Raw genomic sequence first — 19,125 nt, forward strand, 5'->3', positions numbered from 1 at the left:
TAAGAAACTATCTGTGGAGGAAAAGACTTGATGACCACCGTCTCCCCCATCTTTCCATTTCCTTGAAGATAGAGCCACAAGCTTCAGGCTCCTGGGGAAGGAGAGCACTGATAAAAATTAAAATTTCTTTGTTTCTCTTTTTTTTTTGAACACTGATTTTCATCAGGCCAATGAAAGTAACCACAGAAACAATTCAGTAATACTACTAAGAGAGATTAACTTCCCACTGGCCTTGGAATAACTAAGTGCATAGATTTTTGTGTAGTTGTGTTTTTTTCTTTCATTGATACTTTACATATTTATGGGGTACGTGTATTTTTTACATGCATTGAATGTGTAATGATCAAGTCAGGGTATTTGGGGCCTCCATCACCTTGAGTGTTTATCATTTCTATGTGTGGTAACATTCCGAGCCCTCTCTTCTAGCTTTGAAACATACAGCATGTTGTTGCTAGCTATGGTCACCCTAGTCTCCTAAGGAACATTAGAACTGATTTCTTCTATCTAACTGTAAGTTTGTACCCATTGACTGACCTCTCTTCATTTCTCCCTCTCACCCTCACACCCTTCTCAGGTTGTCAGTCACCTGCTTAACCACAGTTAAGTTCTAAGCCATTGTACTTGCAGCCAAAGACAACTTACGCAAACATATGCCTCAGTCCTCAGAAACAGAAGGTAGAAGTCGAGCAAGACATTGAACCTGCACAGGGTGTTGGAGCCAGGGAAGAAACTTCAGAGTCTCTGACTTGGCAGCCAGTGGCCAGCGTTTTATTTGTCAGCCACTGAAGTCAGTAGCTTCTGAAGTCAGGGCTGGAAGAGATGGAGGATCTGGGCCTAGCAGGGGGTGACTATTAGACTGTCAGCTGAGCCCTCAACACTTCCAAAACAGCACTGTAGACATCATCAATCACTCCCTTCCCTGCTTGTTTAAAAATGAAAGTGCAGCAGTGGACCACGCATCAGATCTAAAAATATCAACAGGAACTTTTCCACTGATGCTTCCTTTTGAGACCATATAAATAACTTTAGAAAGCTCCCACCCCTGGGGCTTTTGCTTCCAGCACCACACACTTTTCAAACAGTAACAGTGCACCCCTCCAGCACCTGTGTCCCTACAGAGGTGGCAGGAGGGGCAGGCTCAGGTCAGCTGGCCTCGAGGCCGGGCTCGCAGCAATGCTACGTCTTGTTTATTGACCTGGCAAACCTGAGGTACTGCCGAAAGTATGTGTAGTGGTTTATACAGTCTCTTCAACTCTCTCTAGGGGTTACAATTTGAAATAATAATTTAAAAAAGGGATGCCAGGCCATGTTGAAAAAGGTTGGTAACAACAGGTTCTTCTGCTTTGGGTATATGTCCTTGGCAGTGGGTAAAAGAATTTGTAAACAGCAAACATGATGGAATTTAAAGGGATTAGGTATAATAATAAGGCAGAATCAGGAAGTTGGCACAGTTTAGTTTGGTGCCCTGGATCCTTATTAAATACACACCTCACACTCCCTGTTTCTTTGCTATGCAATTCACATATTATTCCATCCATTGCTTTCTTCCATCCTGAAATGGAAGAAATCTTTGATGGAAGCTTGGTGTGCTGGCTCTGGTCCCTCTTCTATGCCACCTCTGTCTCTTCCTTGTGGATATAGCAGGTGTACAGAATATCATTCCCTATTGGGCTCACTAGCCTCCCAAGGTGTCAGCTAGCTACGTGAATAATCTTTGTGTCATGGGGCCAATGTGGATTAAGGAGACAGGTATGTTTTCCTGTCTGTTCCCTCCCAGGTACGATCCTTCTTGTTTAACCCAAATGAATGAGTTTCCCCTTACCTCCTGGAAGTTGTCCCAGAAATAGGCATGGGAGCCTTGGGGCATTGCATCATTCTTAATAAATACCCGATCTCTCATGAGAGATGATTTTTTTTTTTGAGCAGAGGGTCAGTCAGCTTCCCTGAAGACCCATCAAGCTGATGAGTTCATTAAGGCTCCTCCCTGTTCTGGGATTGATGCCTTCCCCGAGCTCTGTTCATCACTACCATCCACAATCTAGCAACTTCTCTCTCAACTTCAAGCTAACCATTTTCTGAAAAAACACAAAAGCAACTCTTTATGACTCATATCATTTTAATGACACCAACAGATGGTGACATTTCATCAATAACCCTTCTGCTTATAACCTACGGATTAGCTCCTTTCTCCATCTGCCAAAGTCACCAGGCAGGCATTGCCACTAGCAAATAGCAGAAAATAATAGTCTGTTTGGATGTATAAGCTCTAAACACACTACTGTCCAATGCAAACAATTAGCTATATTGTACAGCTTCCAAAGCTGCATTGGAGGTAGCTGTTGCTAGGGCAGAAATGGATTAGGAGAAGAGACTATGTCTCAGGCTGTGCCGACAGGGCCCTCCATGGAAACTTCACAGCCTCCTGGGGGCCAAGTCCTGCTACAGGGAAGTACGGGAGCCTAGAATCCTGGGGTGGATTTGAGAGGTACCCCAGGGAACAAGGCTGTTGGCATACATTAGGTGAAATTGTCTTTGCCAAGTAAAGTCTCACTCTGACTCAATGGGAGGCAGCTTGCAAGCTGGTTAGGGAAGTGGAAGAAAAAAATACTGTTCCAAGTTTGAGGCTCATTTTGTCTTTGTTCAAACTGGATGCTCCAGGGGAGAGGCAACTGAGGTTAGGGCAGCGATCTTCCAACTTTTCCTAGAGTTGTGATATGCTGGCTTTGACCTTGTGACAACTCACCCTTACCTCCTAAAACTTCTGCAGGGTGTCCATAGAAAACAAAACAAAGCAAAATGGTCCAGAAAGGATTCAAATGGCTTTTGATATAAGGGCTTAAAATAGTTTGATATCTGCTGGGGTCTCTGAAGTAGCCCTAGAATTGTGTAAAGCTTTAGGGCCTTGTAATCTTTGATATGAAAAATCTGACACAAAAACATATGACTTTAAGTTCCCACATGGTGGGTGGTGGTATGTTGGTTGTCAGAACTTAAAAGAGCCAGTGCAGCATGCTGGGAGGAGTAGGTGGTAGAGAATCAGGAATCCTGAGTTCCAGTGTCTGCTCAGGCTGTGATTCCATGAGCAGTCACCACCAACACCTGCAAGCAGTCACTGAGCACCTACAGGTGCAAAGCACTGCATTTAATTCTGGGACTCGTGCTTTCGAGGAGTCTTGGATTTAAAAGGTGAGACAGAACAGAAGATTCCAAAGAATTACTGCAGTATTTATCCAGTTACAGGGATGCTGGCAGGTTACGTGGCAAGAGACTACTGCTTGTCTTCCTATATCTATTCTGCCTATTGTGGACTGAATTGTGTTCCTCCCAATCATGCCCCTTCCTTCCTCCCCAACCAAATTCATATGTTGAAGCTGCAACCCCCACCTCTCCCCATCAGTACCTCAGAATGTGACTTATTTGGAGATAGGATCTTCAAAGAGGTAATTAAGTTAAAACAGGGCCACTAGGGTGGGTCCTAATCGAATCTGCCTGGTGTCCTTACAGGAGAAGATCAGGACACCTGGAGAGACACCAGGGGTTCCTGTGCACAGAGGAAAGGCCACATGAAGATGGGGGCACAGCAGGAAGGTGGTGCCAGCAAGCAAAGGAGAGAGGCCTCCGAGGAAACCAACCCTGCCAATGCCTGGAGCCTGGACTTCTAGCCTCCAGAACTGTGGTAAAGTAACTTTCAATAAAAAGTGATACAAATAAAAAGCGATACAGTGTAACAACTATTTACATAGCATTTACATTGCATTAGTCATTCTAAGCAATCTAGAGATGATTTAAAGGATATGGGAGGATACATATTTGTTACATGCAAATTCTACCCCATTTTATATCAGGGGCTTGAACATCCATGGAATTTGGTATCTTTGGGGATCTTGGAACCAATCCCCCATGGATACCAAGGGACGACAGTACTGCCTTTTGGCTTTAACAAATAGAAAGCTTGCTTTTAGCTAGGCCTGGAATAATTTCAGCCTTCTTGGCCAGGTGTGGCAATGTGATTAAGTTCTGGCCAAAGGATGTATTAAAGTGTCCGCCACACAACTTCCTAGATCTGTCTTTAAAGGGTGGGGGTGTATCCTTCCGTCCTCCTTCCTGATGGCTGGAGGGGACATTTTGCCCACAGCAGAAGAAAATCTTGGGCCATGGGGTAGAGGAACAATATGTGAGGCTCTGAGTTTCTGACACCCATCAAGGGCCATTCGAGCCCTGGACTGCCTGTATTGACTTGAGAGACAATCTGAAACTTACGATTGATTGCAATGCTTCTGGGACAAAGGCACCCACATGCTGTGACTTCGTTTACTGAGCAGCCTGGGATCGCTCTATGAATTACACAGGAAGGCAGGAATCTGGTCTCTCTATAAGATATCTTATTAATGCAGGTCAGGGGACCACATGTAAACACTAGACTAGGTGTCAAAATGCGGGACTTCACATGGGTTTTCTCGCTGTTTATAGGAAAGTCTGCCCAAGTCATGCACCCAACAATGACAGTGCTGGATCTGTGCTCACCGTGTTCCAGTCTTACTACTGTCCTTTCTCATCCTGAGCTGTATTTTCTCAAAACCATTCATTTTATCCTTTTTCATTAGACGTATTTTTGTAAGTAGCCTCCAATCTTGTGAAAAAAGGTGAGGCAGGACTAAAGAAATGTAACATTCTTCAGTGGTGTAATAGAAATTTTAGTGTAACTGTATCAGGTTGAAAAGCCTTGAGAGCCGGGCTCGGTGGCTCAGGTCTGTAATTCCAGCACTTTGGGAGGCCAAGGCAGGTGGATCACTTGAGGTCAGGAGTTTGAGACCAGCCTGGTCAACATGGTGAAACCCCATCTCTACTAAAAATACAAAAATTAGCTGGGTGTGATGACAGGTGCCTGCAATCCCAGCTACTTAGGAGGCTTGAGGCAGGAGAATCACTTGAACCCAGGAGGCACAGGTTGCAGTGAACTGAGATCTCGCTGCTGCACTGTAGCCTGACAACAGAGGCTCTGTCTCAAAGGAAAAAAAAAGACTTGATAAAGAGAATATAAATGTTATTCTAAGTGACAACTGGTAACAAATGGATAACCACCTTCTAGGACTCATTTATCAATACTGGAGGTTGAAATCTGGAGGTTCGGCCATCAGAACTCTTACGGAGCACAGAAGAGAAGAGTTTCAGAGGTCAGTTAGCATCTACTGGAAGGGGTAAAATCAGCTTGCCTTTTTTTTTTATCTGGTAAATGGGAGAGGTACAGCAGTAGCCGGTCCAGATTCTCATAGCATCATGAGAATCCATTCAGCTTCTTTGCATGTGCATCTTACACTTTTTCCACGTGAATTTGGTATAGATGTTTGCCCCCAAATAAACATCAGGTCTTCGGTGGAGGGGCCTGAGCTGGATTCACTAGTTCAGAGGTTGCCTCAGAAGCCAGAAAAATATTTCTTGGAGGCAACGCAGTTTCTTACTTGTTTTTGTCTGTGAAGGGCACTGAGCAATATTCCAGAGTGAAGGAGAACTTGCTTTAACACTATCTCTCCTGTCAGAGAATTAAAGTGAAAATCCAGGAGGCATCTGAAAGTAGGCCTAATTCAAGTTCAGTTTTAATTGACTGGTAATAACATCTCAACACCAATTCACAAGGAGCAATCTCAGAGGATCACCCAGATTTGCCTAAATCCCAGTTGAGGCTTGATTCAGGCTGGGAGTGAAGTTCTTACATCTCTCTCCCGGCTCACTTCAACACTTAGGAGTGCCACCTCTTATCATTGGGAAGCCCTTTCAGTGTGGCATGATGCTGGGTCAAAATAGAATGTCAGCACTTACGTATTTATGTAAAAACATAATTCATTGACTTTAAAAACATTAGTGCATCTCACTGCTTCTAGGCCCTGCCAGACCTTAAACACTACCTTATTGCAAGGCAGAGCTTAATTGTCTCCTGGGATGTTTTAATGTGGATTACCTTCCTGTACAATAACTTGTTACTCAATTAATCATATGGACAATAATAGATCACAACAGACAAGCTGCAATCATAGATGTCTGCAGTCCTTTAGAGCAGGAGCTTTAGGCCCCAAGAGAAGAAGGAGCTCCAGAATTTCAGAATTGGAAAAGTCTTGTCCTTGAGACCAGCGCCTTCCATTTGATGGGTAGGGAACCTGAGATGGAGTGACCTGTTGAAGAAAAGTGGCAGTGCCAGGCCAACCCTCAGTAACCCCTAACTCGCAGCTTAAGGATCTTCCCCTATTCCACACTCCCTCCTTTCCTCAGTCCTAAAAATAGATACAAATGGTTTTTACATCCAGTTATACCAGGCTTCTCAGCTTTGTTTTGTAATAAATTTAATCTATTAAAATAAAAGCTAGGTATAGCAAACATGAAGTGTAACAGTTCAGTCAGGGTGGTGGAAAAAATTGTAAGAGGAAATTATAGGAAAGAGAAGCAAACCTTCTTGGAAGGCCCGGGGATCGGGGGCGGTTTACAAAGCTTTGGGGAAGAATGAGCTGAAAGCAGTGGCTCTTATCCTGGGGCAGAGGGCGAGAAGTAGCTACAATAATACAAGGGAGTTTATCTGAATAGTTTGTTTACTCATGTCTCCAGAAACCTGGCCTTTAATCATCTGTGTGTAATTACCCTGTAGTGGTGTTGACTCAAAACCTTTGTCATTAAATCTGCACTGAAAAAATGCTGGCTGGGCCAGCTAGTCAAGGCGTGTGGCTGCCACAGCTCTGTGAGTGGCCTGGCCCCCTAGCTGCTCTTTCACTGAATATCGGTGTCTGAGTATGTTATTCATCTGTTGTGCAGCCTGGGTCTGTGGGTCAGACCCCGGCAATGAAGCATTTAATTGACTTTTTTTTTCCTATTTTCTTGAGCCTAAATCTAATTTCTAATGGTCTGAATGGCTCGCATTTCATTCTTTTTATTTTTTTATTTTTATTTTTATTTTTTTGAGACAGGGTCTCACTCTGTCACCTACACTAGAGTGCTAGATTGCAGTGGCATGATCTCAGTTCACTGCAGCCTCCATCTCCCTGGGTTCAAGCAATCTTACCACTTTAGCCTCCCAAGTAACTGAGACTACAGGTATGTACCACCATGGCTAATTTTTGTTTATTTTTTGTAGAGACAAGATCTCACTTAGTTGCCCAGGCTGACTCAAGTGATCCCCCTGCCTTGGCCTCCCAAAGTGCTGGGATTATGGGTGTGAGCTACTGTTCTCAGCCTCATATTTCTTTAAAAAGCTGATAAACATCTGAATATTGTATTCCTTTCCTTTTCTCAGAGTCACGTAACATCCACAGCAGCATTGAAAATGAAATGAAGGGCAGACCTGGGGGTGTGTGGAGAGTAGGGGCCACTGAGATGCCCTCTTCTCTCCTTTAGCTCACTGAGTAACGTCTCCAAGTTCCTAGGTGCAAATTTAAAAATGAAGTGCAGGTGCTAAGTCATCAGTGAATATCAGGACTTCAAATATAAGTTAGGAAGAAAGACTTGTTCTTTAGCATCTCTACCCAAGAAAAAAGTAGAGATTTAGCTCAGTTTGAGGTAGAAGGAGGTGGCAACCAAGTGCGCTATGGCCAAAATGAGGGCTTGTGATTTTATGTGCACTTCATTGCTGATGTCACCCCTGATTCCCATAACTGTGGATAATCTGGCTCTGGCTACTTCTAAAATGGATATCTGGGGGACATTGTAGAAGATGGATTAAGCCCTTTATAACAATAAACTTTCCTGGGGCTAACTTTAGCAAGAACTGAAAGAGGAAATAGGTTATTTTCAGACTCCAACATTCAGTGTTCAAAGGCCAACAGAGCCCCATGAGAAGAATATGCACAATAAAAACAGCATTATCTTTAAACAAGGAACTATCTGCTTCTCCTCCTACCTCCCTCCTCTTTCATTATTGAAGCATTAAAAATACTCTCTCTGACAAAGGTGGCATGTTTTATTTTTCCAATTAGATTTCCTTGGAAACTGGTAAAAAAAAAAAAAAAGTGTGTGCCTATAGTGAGTGTGTGGGAGGCTCCTAGGAGAAGACATCTTGAGAGTGTCTTACCTAATTGCAGGGATGGTTGGAGGAGGGGATCGAGAGACAAAGACACACTTTTCATATGGTTTTCTACTAAATAGGAAGTCAAGCCCAAGGCTGTCTTCAATGTAAAAGAATGGAATTTATAACATCGTTGTTATAAAATTAACTAGGATAATCCAGGAAGAGCACTTAGAATAGTGTTTGGCACATAGTGAACACTCAAACACTCAAACAAATGTCAAAGTAAATATTTAGGAAAACAATTTCTTCAAAGACATGTAGGAGAAAAAAAGCTTGACTAGGTGAATTATAACATTTCCAGCAATATGATTCTATAATTCAATTATTTGATTTGAAGGTGGAAAATGCAAAAATTTTGTACCTCCATCTGTCCACTTATCCAATATTTATCAAGCATTCATTGACTTTAGTGATATCAATAATTTCTTTTTTTTTCTTTTTTTTGTTTTAAATTATACTTTAAGTTCTAGGGTACGTGTGCACAATGTGCAGGTTTGTTACCTATGTATACGTGTGCCATGTTGGTGTGCTGCACCCATTAACTCGTCATTTACATTAGGTATATCTCGTAATGCTATCGTTCCCCCCTCCCCCCTCCCAACAATAGGACCTGGTGTGTGATGTTTCCCTTCCCATGTCCAAGTGATCTCATTGTTCAATTCCCACCTATGAGTGAGAACATGCAGTGTTTGGTTTTCTGTTCTTGTGATAGTTTGCTAAGAATGATGGTTTCCAGCTGCCTGCCTCCATGTCCCTACAAAGGACACAAACTCATCCTTTTTTATGGCTGCATAGTATTCCATGGTGTATATGTGCCACATTTTCTTAATCCAGTCTGTCACTGATGGACATTTAGGTTGATTCCAAGTCTTTGCTATTGTGAATAGTGCCGCAATAAACATACGTGTGCATGTGTCTTTATAGCAGCATGACTTATAATCCTTTGGGTATATACCCAGTAATGGGATAGCTGGGTCAAATGGTATTTCTAGTTCTAGATTCTTGAGGAATCGCCACACTGTCTTCCACAATGGTTGAACTAATTTACAGTCCCACCAACAGTGTAAAAGTGTTCCTATTTCTCCACATCCTCTCCAGCACCTGTTGTTTCCTGATTTTTTTAATGATTGCCATTCTAACTGGTGTGAGATGGTATCTCGTTGTGGTTTTGATTTGCAATTCTCTGATGGCCAGTGATGATGAGCATTTTTTCATGTGTCTGTTGGCTGTATGAATGTCTTCTTTTGAGAACTGTCTGTTCATATCCTTCACCCACTTTTTGATGGAGTTGTTTGTTTTGTTGTAAATTTGATTGAGTTCTTTATAGGTTCTGGATATTAGCCCTTTGTCAGATGAGTAGACTGCAAAAATGTTCTCCCATTCTGTAGGTTGCCTGTTCACTCTGATGGTAGTTTCTTTTGCTGTGCAGAAGCTCTTTAGTTTAATGAGATCCCATTTGTCAATTTTGGCTTTTGTTGCCATTGCTTTTGGTATTTTAGACATGAAGTCCTTGCCCATGCCTGTGTTTTGAATGGTATTACCTAGGTTTTCTTCTAGGATTTTTATGGTTTTTGGTCTAACCTTTAAGTCTCTAATCCATCTTGAATTAATTTTTGTATAAGGAGTAAGGAAAGGACCCAGTTTCAGCTTTCTACTTATGGCTAGCCAATTTTCCCAGCACCATTTATTAAATAGGGAATCCTTTCCCCATTTCTTCTTTTTCTCAGGTTTGTCAAAGATCAGATGGCTGTAGATGTGTGGTATTATTTCTGAGGGTTCTGTTCTGTTCCATTGGTCTATATCTCTGTTTTGGTACCAGTACCATGCTGTTTTGGTTACTGTAGCCTTGTAGTATAGTTTGAAGTCAGGTAGCGTGATGCCTCCAGCTGTGTTCTTTTGGCTTAGGATTGTCTTGGCAATGCAGGGTCTTTTGTGGTTCCATATGAACTTTAAAGCAGTTTTTTCCAATTCTGTGAAGAAAGTCGTTGGTAGCTTAATGGGGATGGCATTGAATCTATAAATTACCTTTGGCAGTATGGCCATTTTCACAATATTGATTCTTCCTATCCATGAGCATGGTATGTTCTTCCATTTGTTTGTGTCCTCTTTTATTTCACTGAGCAGTGGTTTGTAGTTCTCCTTGAAGAGATAGGTCCTTTACATCCCTTGTAAGTTGGATTCCTAGGTATTTTATTCTCTTTGAAGCTATTATGAATGGGAGTTCACTCATGATTTGGCTGTTTGTCTGTTACTGGTGTACAAGAATGCTTGTGATTTTTGCACATTGATTTTGTATCCTGAGACTTTGCTGAAGTTGCTTATCAGCTTAAGGAGATTTTGGGCTGAGACAATGGGGTTTTCTAAATATACAATCATGTCATCTGCAAACAGGGACAATTGGACTTCCTCTTTTCCTAATTGAATACCCTTTATTTCTTTCTCTTGCCTGATTGCCCTAGCCAGAACTTCAGACACTATGTTGAATAGGAGTGGTGAGAGGGGGGCATCCCTGTCTTGTGCCAGTTTTCAAAGAGAATGCTTCCAGTTTTTGCCCATTCAGTATGATATTGGCTGTGGGTTTGTCATAAATAGCTCTTATTATTTTGAAATAAGTTCCATCAATACCGAATTTACTGAGAGTTTTTAGTATGAAGGGCTGTTGAATTTTGTCAAAGGCCTTTTCTGCGTCTATTATCATGTGTTTTTTGTCTTTGGTTCTGTTTATATGCTGGATTACGTTTATTGATTTGCTTATGTTGAACCAGCCTTGCATCCCAGGGATGAAGCCCACTTGATCATGGTGCATAAGCTTTTTGATGTGCTGCTAGATTCGGTTTGCCAGTATTTTATTGAGGATTTTTGCATCAATGTTCATCAGGGATATTGGTCTAAAATTCTCTTTTTTTGTTGTATCTCTGTCAGGCTTTGGTATCAGGATGATGTTGGCCTCATAAAATGAGTTAGGGAGGATTCCCTCTTTTTCTATTGATTGGAATAGTTTCAGAAGGAATGGTACCAACTCCTCCTTGTACCTCTGGTAGAATTACGCTGTGGATCCGTTTGGTCCTGGACTTTTTTTGGTTGGTAGGCTATCAATTATTGCCTCAATTTCAGAGCCTGCTATTGGTCTATTCAGGGATTCAACTTCTTCCTGGTTTAGTCTTGGGAGAGTGTAAGTGTCCAGGAAATTATCCATTTCTTCTAGGTTTCTAGTTCATTTGCATAGAGGTGTTTATAGTATTCTCTGATGGTAGTTTGTATTTCTGTGGGGTAGGTGGTGGTATCCCCTTTATGATTTTTTATTGCATCTATTTGATTCTTCTCTCTTTTCTTCTTTATTAGTCTTGCTAGTGGTCTATCAATTTTGTTGATCTTTTCAAAAAACCAGCTCCTGGATTCATGGATTTATTGGAGGGTTTTTTCTGTCTCTATGTTCTTCAGTTCTGCTCTGATCTTAGTTATTTCTTGCCTTCTGCTAGCTTTTGAATGTGTTTGCTCTTGCTCCTCTAGTTCTTTTAATTGTGATGTTAGAGTGTCAATTTTAGATCTTTCCTGCTTTCTCTTGTGGGCATTTAGTGCTATAAATTTCCCTCTCCACACTGCTTTAAATGTGTCCCAGAGATTCTGGTATGTTGTATCTTTGTTCTCATTGGTTTCAAAGAACATCTTTATTTCTGCCTTCATTTCGTTATGTACCCAGTAGTCATTCAGGAGCAGGTTGTTCAGTTTCCATGTAGTTGAGCGGTTTTGATTGAGTTTCTTAGTCCTGAGTTCTAGTTTAATTGCACTGTGGTCTGAGAGACAGTTATAATTTCTGTTCTCGTACATTTGCTGAGGAGTGCTTTACTTCCAACTATGTGGTCAGTTTTGGAATAAGTGCGATGTGGTGCTGAGAAGAATGTATATTCTGTTGATTTGGGGTGGAGAGTTCTGTAGATGTCTATTAGGTCCGCTTGGTGCAGAGTTGAGTTCAATTCCTGGATATCCTGGATAACTTTCTATCTCGTTGACCTGTCTGATGTTGACAGTGGGGTGTTAAAATCTCCCATTATTATTGAATGGGAGTCTAAGTCTCTTTGTAAGTCTCTAAGCACTTGCTTTATGAATCTGGGTGCTCCTGTATTAGATGCATATATATTTAGGGTAGTTAGCTCTTCCTGATGAATTGATCTCTTTACCATTATGTAATGGCCTTCTTTGTCTCTTTTGATCTTTGATGGTTTCAAGTCTGTTTTATCAGAGACTAGGATTACAACCCCTGCTTTTTTTGTTTTCCATTTGCTTGGTAGATCTTCCTCCATCCCTTTATTTTGAGCCTATGTGTGTCTCTGCATGTGAGATGGGTTTCCTGGATACAGCAAACTGATGGGTCTTGACTCTTTATCCAATTTGCCAGTCTATGTCTTTTAATTGGAGCATTTAGTCCATTTACATTTAAGGTTAATATTGTTATGTGTGAACTTGATCCTGTCATCGTGATATTAGCTGGTTATTTTGCTCGTTAGTTGATGTAGTTTCTTCCTAGCATCGATGGTCTTTACATTTTGGCATGTTTTTGCAATGGCTGGTACCTGTTGTTCCTTTCCATGTTTAGTGCCTCCTTCAGGGTCTCTTGAAGGGCAGGCCTGGTGGTGACAAAATCTCTAAGCATTTGCTTGTCTGTAAAGGATTTTATTTCTCCTTCACTTATGAAACTTAGTCTGGCTGGATATGAAATTCTGGGTTGAAAATTCTTTTCTTTAAGAATGTTGAATATTGGCCCCCACTCTCTTCTGGCTTGTAGAGTTTCTGCTGAGAGATCTGCTGTGAGTCTGATGGGCTTCCCTTTGTGGGTAACCCGACCTTTCTCTCTGGCTGCCCTTTACATTTTTTCCTTCATTTCAACTTTGGTGAATCTGTCAATTATGCGTCCTGGAGTTGCTCTTCTCAAGAAGTATCTTTGTGGCATTGTCTGTATTTTCTGAATCTGAATGTTGGCCTGCCTTACTAGGTTGGGGAAGTTCTCCTGGATGATATCCTGCAGAGTATTTTCCAACTTGGTTCCATTTTCCCTGTCACTTTCAGGCACACCAGACGTAGATTTGGTCTTTTCACATAATTCCATATTTCTTGGAGGCTTTATTCATTTCTTTTTCCTTTTTTTTCTCTAGACTTCTCTTCTTGCTTCATTTCATTCATTTAATCTTCAGTTATTGATACTCTTTCTTCCAGATGATGGAGTCGGTTACTGAAGCTTGTGCATTTGTCACATAGTTCTCGTGTTATGGTTTTCATCTCTATCAGTTCGTTTATGGCCTTCTCTGTATTGATTATTCTAATTAGCCATTCGTCAAATCTTTTTTCAAGGTTTTTAATTTCTTTGCGCTAGTTATGTAGTTCCTCCTTTAGCTCTGAGAAGTTTGATTGAAGCCTTCTCTCAACTCATCAAAGTCATTCTTTATCCAGCTTTGATCCATTGCTGGCGATGAGCTGCGTTCCTTTGGAGGGGGAGATGTGCTCTGATTTTTTGAATTTCCAGCTTTTCTGCACTGCTTTTTCCCCATCTTTGTGGTTTTATCTGCCTTTGGTCTTTGATGATGGTGACGTACTGATGGGGTTTTGGTGTGGGTGTCTTTTCTGTTTGTTAGAAGGAAAACTAACAGTCAGGACCCTCAGCTGCAGGTCTGTTGGAATTTGCTTGAGGATCACTCCAGACCCTGTTTGCCTGGGAATCAGCAGTGGAGGCTGCAGAAGATAGAATATTGCTGAACAGAGAGTGTTGCTGTCTCATTCTTGCTCTGGAAACTTCGTCTCAGAGATGTGCCCAGCTGTGTGAGGTGTGAGGTGTCAGTCTGCACCTAGTAGGGGATGTGTCCCAGTTAGGCTACTCAGGGGTCAGGGACCCACTTGAGCAGGCAGTCTGTCTCTTCTCAGATCTCAACCTCCATGCTGGGAGATCCACTGCACTCTTCAAAGCTGTCAGACAGGGGCATTTACCTCTGGTGAGGTTTCTGTTGCTTTTTGTTTAGCTATGCCCTGTCTCCAGAGGAGGAGTCTACAGAGGCAGGCTGGCCTCCTTGAGCTGTAGTGGGCTCCACCCAATTCGAGCTTCCCAGTGGCTTTGATTAACCTACTTAAGCTTCAGTAATGGCGGGTGCCCCTCCCCCAGCCTCGCTGCTGCCTTGCAGTTAGATCTCAGACTGCTGTGCTAGCAATGAGGGAGGCTCTGTGGGCATGGGACCCTCCAAGCCAGGTGTGGGGTATAATCTCCTGGTGTGCCATTTGCTAAGACCCTTGGTAAAGGGCAGTATTAGGGTGGGAGTTACCCGATTTTCCAGGTGTTGTGTGTCTCAATTTCCTTTGGCTAGGAAAAGGAATTTCCTTCCCCGTTGCGCTTCCCAGGTGAGGCGATGCCTTGCCCTGCTTCAGCTCTTGCTGGTCAGGCTGCACCAGCTGACCAGCACCAATTGTCCAGCACTCCCCAGTGAGATGAACCTGGTATGTCAGTTGAAAATGCAGAAATCACCCGTCTTCTGTGTTGCTCGCACTGGGAGCTGGAGGCTGGAGCTGTTCCTATTTGGCCATCTTGGGCATGTCCCCCGATATCAATAATTTCTTATTCTCTCAGGCAATATGAATAAATAGAAAGCCTTTGTAAATAAGATGAAAGAGAAAAATTCAGAGCCCTAAGGAGAAAATACGATTTTATTCCAGTAGGCAAGCTTTAAGTAGACTTTCTATCAGAAACAAAGCTGCTAAGCAGGTGTCAAGACTCATAATATTGTGACACCTTAATTCTGTGTTTTGTGCAGAGCTGAAAACAATGGTAGAGTTGGAACTCTTGAAGGTAAAATTACCAAAAATGCACAGTCACACTTTGAAAGAGGGAAATGCTCTGAAATCAACAACTCTTTGCCAAATAAAAGGTGCCTCCCCAGAAACATTCCATAGAACACTCTTCATTTTGTAAGCTTAAATCACAGTACGCATTTCACAAAAGAAATACCTATAAACTCCCACCCAAAACTCTGGCTGGCTCAGGAATAGTAAGTTGTTCTCGCCTCCATGGTTTCCTAAACATATTGCCTAATTAGTGGGGTCAGCATACTAATGGCCTTCATTATGTCAACGGATTACGAAAATAGAACATTATACTTGAAATTTAAATATGAAAGACTGACCTATAACATTATTCACTACTGGGTTGTGGATCATTTTGGTCTTACAGACCCAAATACCTGACTTTAAAATCTCTAAGTGACACATGGAAAATGAACTTTTGGCACCCTGACACTGTAGTTTAGGACTCGCCAAGCAAAGTGTGCTGTGAGTCACTTCCAAAGCAAACCCGAGTTCTGGGATGGCTTTCCTAAGGGCTCTAAGGCTGAGGATAAAGCATCATTTGCTTTTCCCCTTTGAAAACGGATGAAAACAGGGAGAGTCTGGAAGAAGAAAAACTGTTAGACCACATGACAGAAAACCAGAGAGCTGTATTCAGAAAAGTTCAGTTACTCAACTCTGATGTCAGTCCCTATTGACTGTTATAGACTGAAAGTTTATGAGCCCTCCCTCCAACCCCCAATTCATATGCCCAAACTCCACTCCCTACAGTGTGGCTGTATTCAGAGATGAGGCCTCTAATGAAGTGATTAAGGTTAAATGAGGTAATAAGGGTGGGGCCCTGATTCAATAGGATCATAAGAAATTCCAGAAGGCTTGTGCTCTCTCTCTGTCTCTATGTCCCTCTCTTTCCCCTCAGGGTGCACGTGCACCAAGGGAAAGCCACGTGAAGACATAATGAGACAGCAGCCATCTGCAAGCCAAAAAGGAAGCCCTTACCAGAGACTGAATCTGCCAGAATCTTGATCTTGGACTTCCAACCCCCCAGATCTGCGGGAAAATAAGCTGTTGTTTTAGCCACCAAGTCTATGGTATTTTATTCTGGTAGCCCCAGTAGACTAATACAATGCCCATATGCATGTTTATCTTTTTCAAAGATCTCATTTTTGAATAGATCTTTTTGGCTTTGAAATAAATCATTGCGTTCGCTTTATTTTTAAATTGCCCTTTTTGTCCACTTTTATTCTTTACTGAGCCTTAGAAAGATCTCTTTATCTTTGTTCTTTTAATTTTTCAATGTCTTTGCATTTGTGTATGTGTGTGTGTGTGTGTGTGTATATATATATATATATTTTTTTTTTTTTGAGACAGTCTTGCTCTGTCACCCAGGTGGGAGTGCAGTGGCATGATCTTGGCTCACTGTAGCCTCTGCCTCCCAGGTTTGAGCGATTCTCTTTCCTCAGCCTCCTGTATAGCTGGGATGACAAGTGCCAGACACCATACCTGGTTAACTTTTTTTTTTTGTATTTTTATAGTAGAGATGGGTTTTCACCATGTTGGCCAGGCTGGTCTTGAACTCCTGACCTCAAGTGATCTGCCCACCTTGGCTTCCCAAAGTGCTGGGATTACAGGTGTGAGCGACCACACCCAGCCTGTATTTGTATTTTTTAACCAACTAATTCTCTGTACTCTGTTCTTATCCTCTACTTTCCTATCACTTATCTCTTATCCATAAGATAAGTGAAAAAGAGGTAAGTTTACGTGTTTCTTTTTGGAAGGCAATGCCATGTGAGACATTTGTTTTGCCTTCTGTGTGAACATCCTAAACCAACAGAGCTAACAAGTGGAAAACAGACTTTTTTTTTTTTTTTTTTTTTTTTGAGATGGAGTCTTGCTCTGTTGCCCAGGCAGTGGTGCGATCTCGGCTCTCTGCAACCTCCAAACGCCCAGGTTCAAGGGATTCTCCTGCCTCAGCCTCCCAAGTAGCTGGGACTACAGGTGCGTGCCACCACACCTGGCTAATTTTTTGTATTTTTAGTAGAGACGGGGTTTCACCGTGTTAGTGAGGATGGCCTTGACCTTCTGACCTTGTGATCCGCCTGCCTTGGCCTCCCAAAGTGCTAGGATTACAGGCATGAGGCACTACTCCTGGCCGAAAACAGACTTCTTAAAAATAATAAATCTTTGTTTGCCTGGTGGTAGAAAATAATTTAGTCCCTTTATAATACCATCATATGGTTTGTTTTATATATAGATGAGAAAAAATCAAGAATTTGGCACCCTAAACACAACATGAGAAGGTTTCATGCACTAATGGCCTCCTGAAAACAACTTAATCTTGGACAAGACTGAACCGAAATCAAGGTTTCAAAATATCTTGCTGTGAGTGATGAAGCTGTCTGGACCTAACTTTTCCAAGAGGTTGAGAAACCATTCTGTAATCATGCAGAATGGCTTCTGAAGAGTCTGGTGGAATGCAACTGTTTTCCCTCACTTTGCATTTTGCTCCAACGATTCTGAGGTGCAACTTATGGATGAGGTGGATTTTCTTCTGTATTGCTAGAGTAAATTGGATTTTGTTGTTTTCATGGGCTTTGTAAATCTGTAAATCTTGCTGATAAAATCCATAAGAGATTTGCTAACATAAAAGCCAACTCGAGAATCATAAAAAATTATTCAAAAACTATTTTCATCATCTTATTATCAACTGGATTAAAATTACTCATAGGAACAGTAATACTAATGGTAGTATTTCTTTCCACAGTGGTAATGGAGTTTTTTCTTTTTTATTAATAGCCCGTAATGTATCTTATGGGAACAATTTAATAGACATTCTTCAAACTCCTTTAGAAAGCACAATGACAAGTGGCATTTTTAATAGCGAGATTCTCAGTGAATATATAATTCTTTGTCAATATTCAAATTAAGGCAGAAACTCTAGAGTCTGATCTGTATCTATTTCATCTTTTAAATGTGTTGAAAGGCCTCTGAGTGCATCTTAAGCAGTTGGTAAATATTTTTCAGGTCATCACATACAGAAACTGGACCCCAGTTTTTCTGGAAAATATGTATGTACAGATTAACAGAAAAAAAATCCACTTCAGAAAATGGAACCCATGTGCCAAGGCCTGGTCAGTAAAAAATTCCTAATTTTTGCTTGTTTTATAATTTGTCTTGGGTTTTCTCTGACACTAGTGGATTTCTTTTCTAAGGTAGTCATAGCACTAACACTGTTCGGGTCTTTAAAAAATCCAATCTGGGCTGGGTTATGGTGGCTCACAATTGTAGTTCCAGCACTTTTGGAGGTCTGGATAGAAGGATCACTTGAGGCCAGGAGTTTGGGAGTAGCCTGGGAAACACAGCAAGACTCATTTCTACAAAAGATTAAAAAAATTAACTGGGCATTGTGGTGTGCACCTGTAGTCCTAGGTACTTGTGAAGCTGAGGTGGGAGGATCACTCGAGCCCAGAAGTTGGAGGCTGCAGTAAGCCATGATTGCACCACTGCACTCCAGCCTGGGTGATGGTACAAGACCCCAACCCTAAAAAAAACCTAAACAGTCCGATGAAGAGTCTTTTGATATTCTTACTTCTTTCACTCTTCAGCTTTGGTATCTCCCCCAGCACTGCTCTTATGTTCTAGTGGTGTCAGACACAAATACACACACCCACTTTTCACCAATGCCTTTACTTCTTGGGTGGCAGAACCTCTTATTATACTTGATTGATGTTCCAGGAGATTGAAAAACCAGGGAAATGCAGTTCTTGCCTATTTTCAAACTTTCAAAATGGTGGACCTGGCTGTTACTTTTTAACTATTTAGAAAGGTGACTTTCTCTTTGGAGGTTCCCAAACCCTGTATTAAACCTCACCACTGCTAAGAACTTAAATGTTTGCTTACTAAGAATAATATTTTAGGGAGAAAGACATCATATGAATTCCAGGTACCAAATACTTGGATAATCTTAGAAATCCCTATCTGAGCTAACATGTTTTGACCAACATTTATTACAGAATCTTCCAAAGAGGGTCTAAAATCATAGCTGCAACTTTAAACAACAATGACAACAACAATCTGTAATAAACCTTCTGATTTTCATAATGACCTTCCCTCCTTCCTCCCTTCCAACAATCTGCAACAAAACTATTGGTTTCTATAATGACCCTCCCTCCCTTCCAACAATCTGTAACAAAACTGTTGGTTTTTATAATGACCCTTCCTCCTTCCTTTCGATGGGGTCTCCTCTGTCGCCTAGGCTG

General features: G+C 41.6%; 1 protein-coding gene across 4 annotated transcripts in view; it reads right to left on the reverse strand.

Moving 5' to 3' along the window:
* LOC100998003 (sodium/potassium/calcium exchanger 2) overlaps positions 1 to 19,125 on the reverse strand; it is an 89,328-nt gene that overhangs the window by 38,150 nt on the left and 32,053 nt on the right. The window lies entirely within an intron of this gene.

Source organism: Papio anubis, unplaced genomic scaffold (genome assembly GCF_008728515.1).
Source record: "Papio anubis isolate 15944 unplaced genomic scaffold, Panubis1.0 scaffold170, whole genome shotgun sequence".
In the NCBI taxonomy this organism is placed as follows: Eukaryota; Metazoa; Chordata; class Mammalia; order Primates; family Cercopithecidae; genus Papio; species Papio anubis.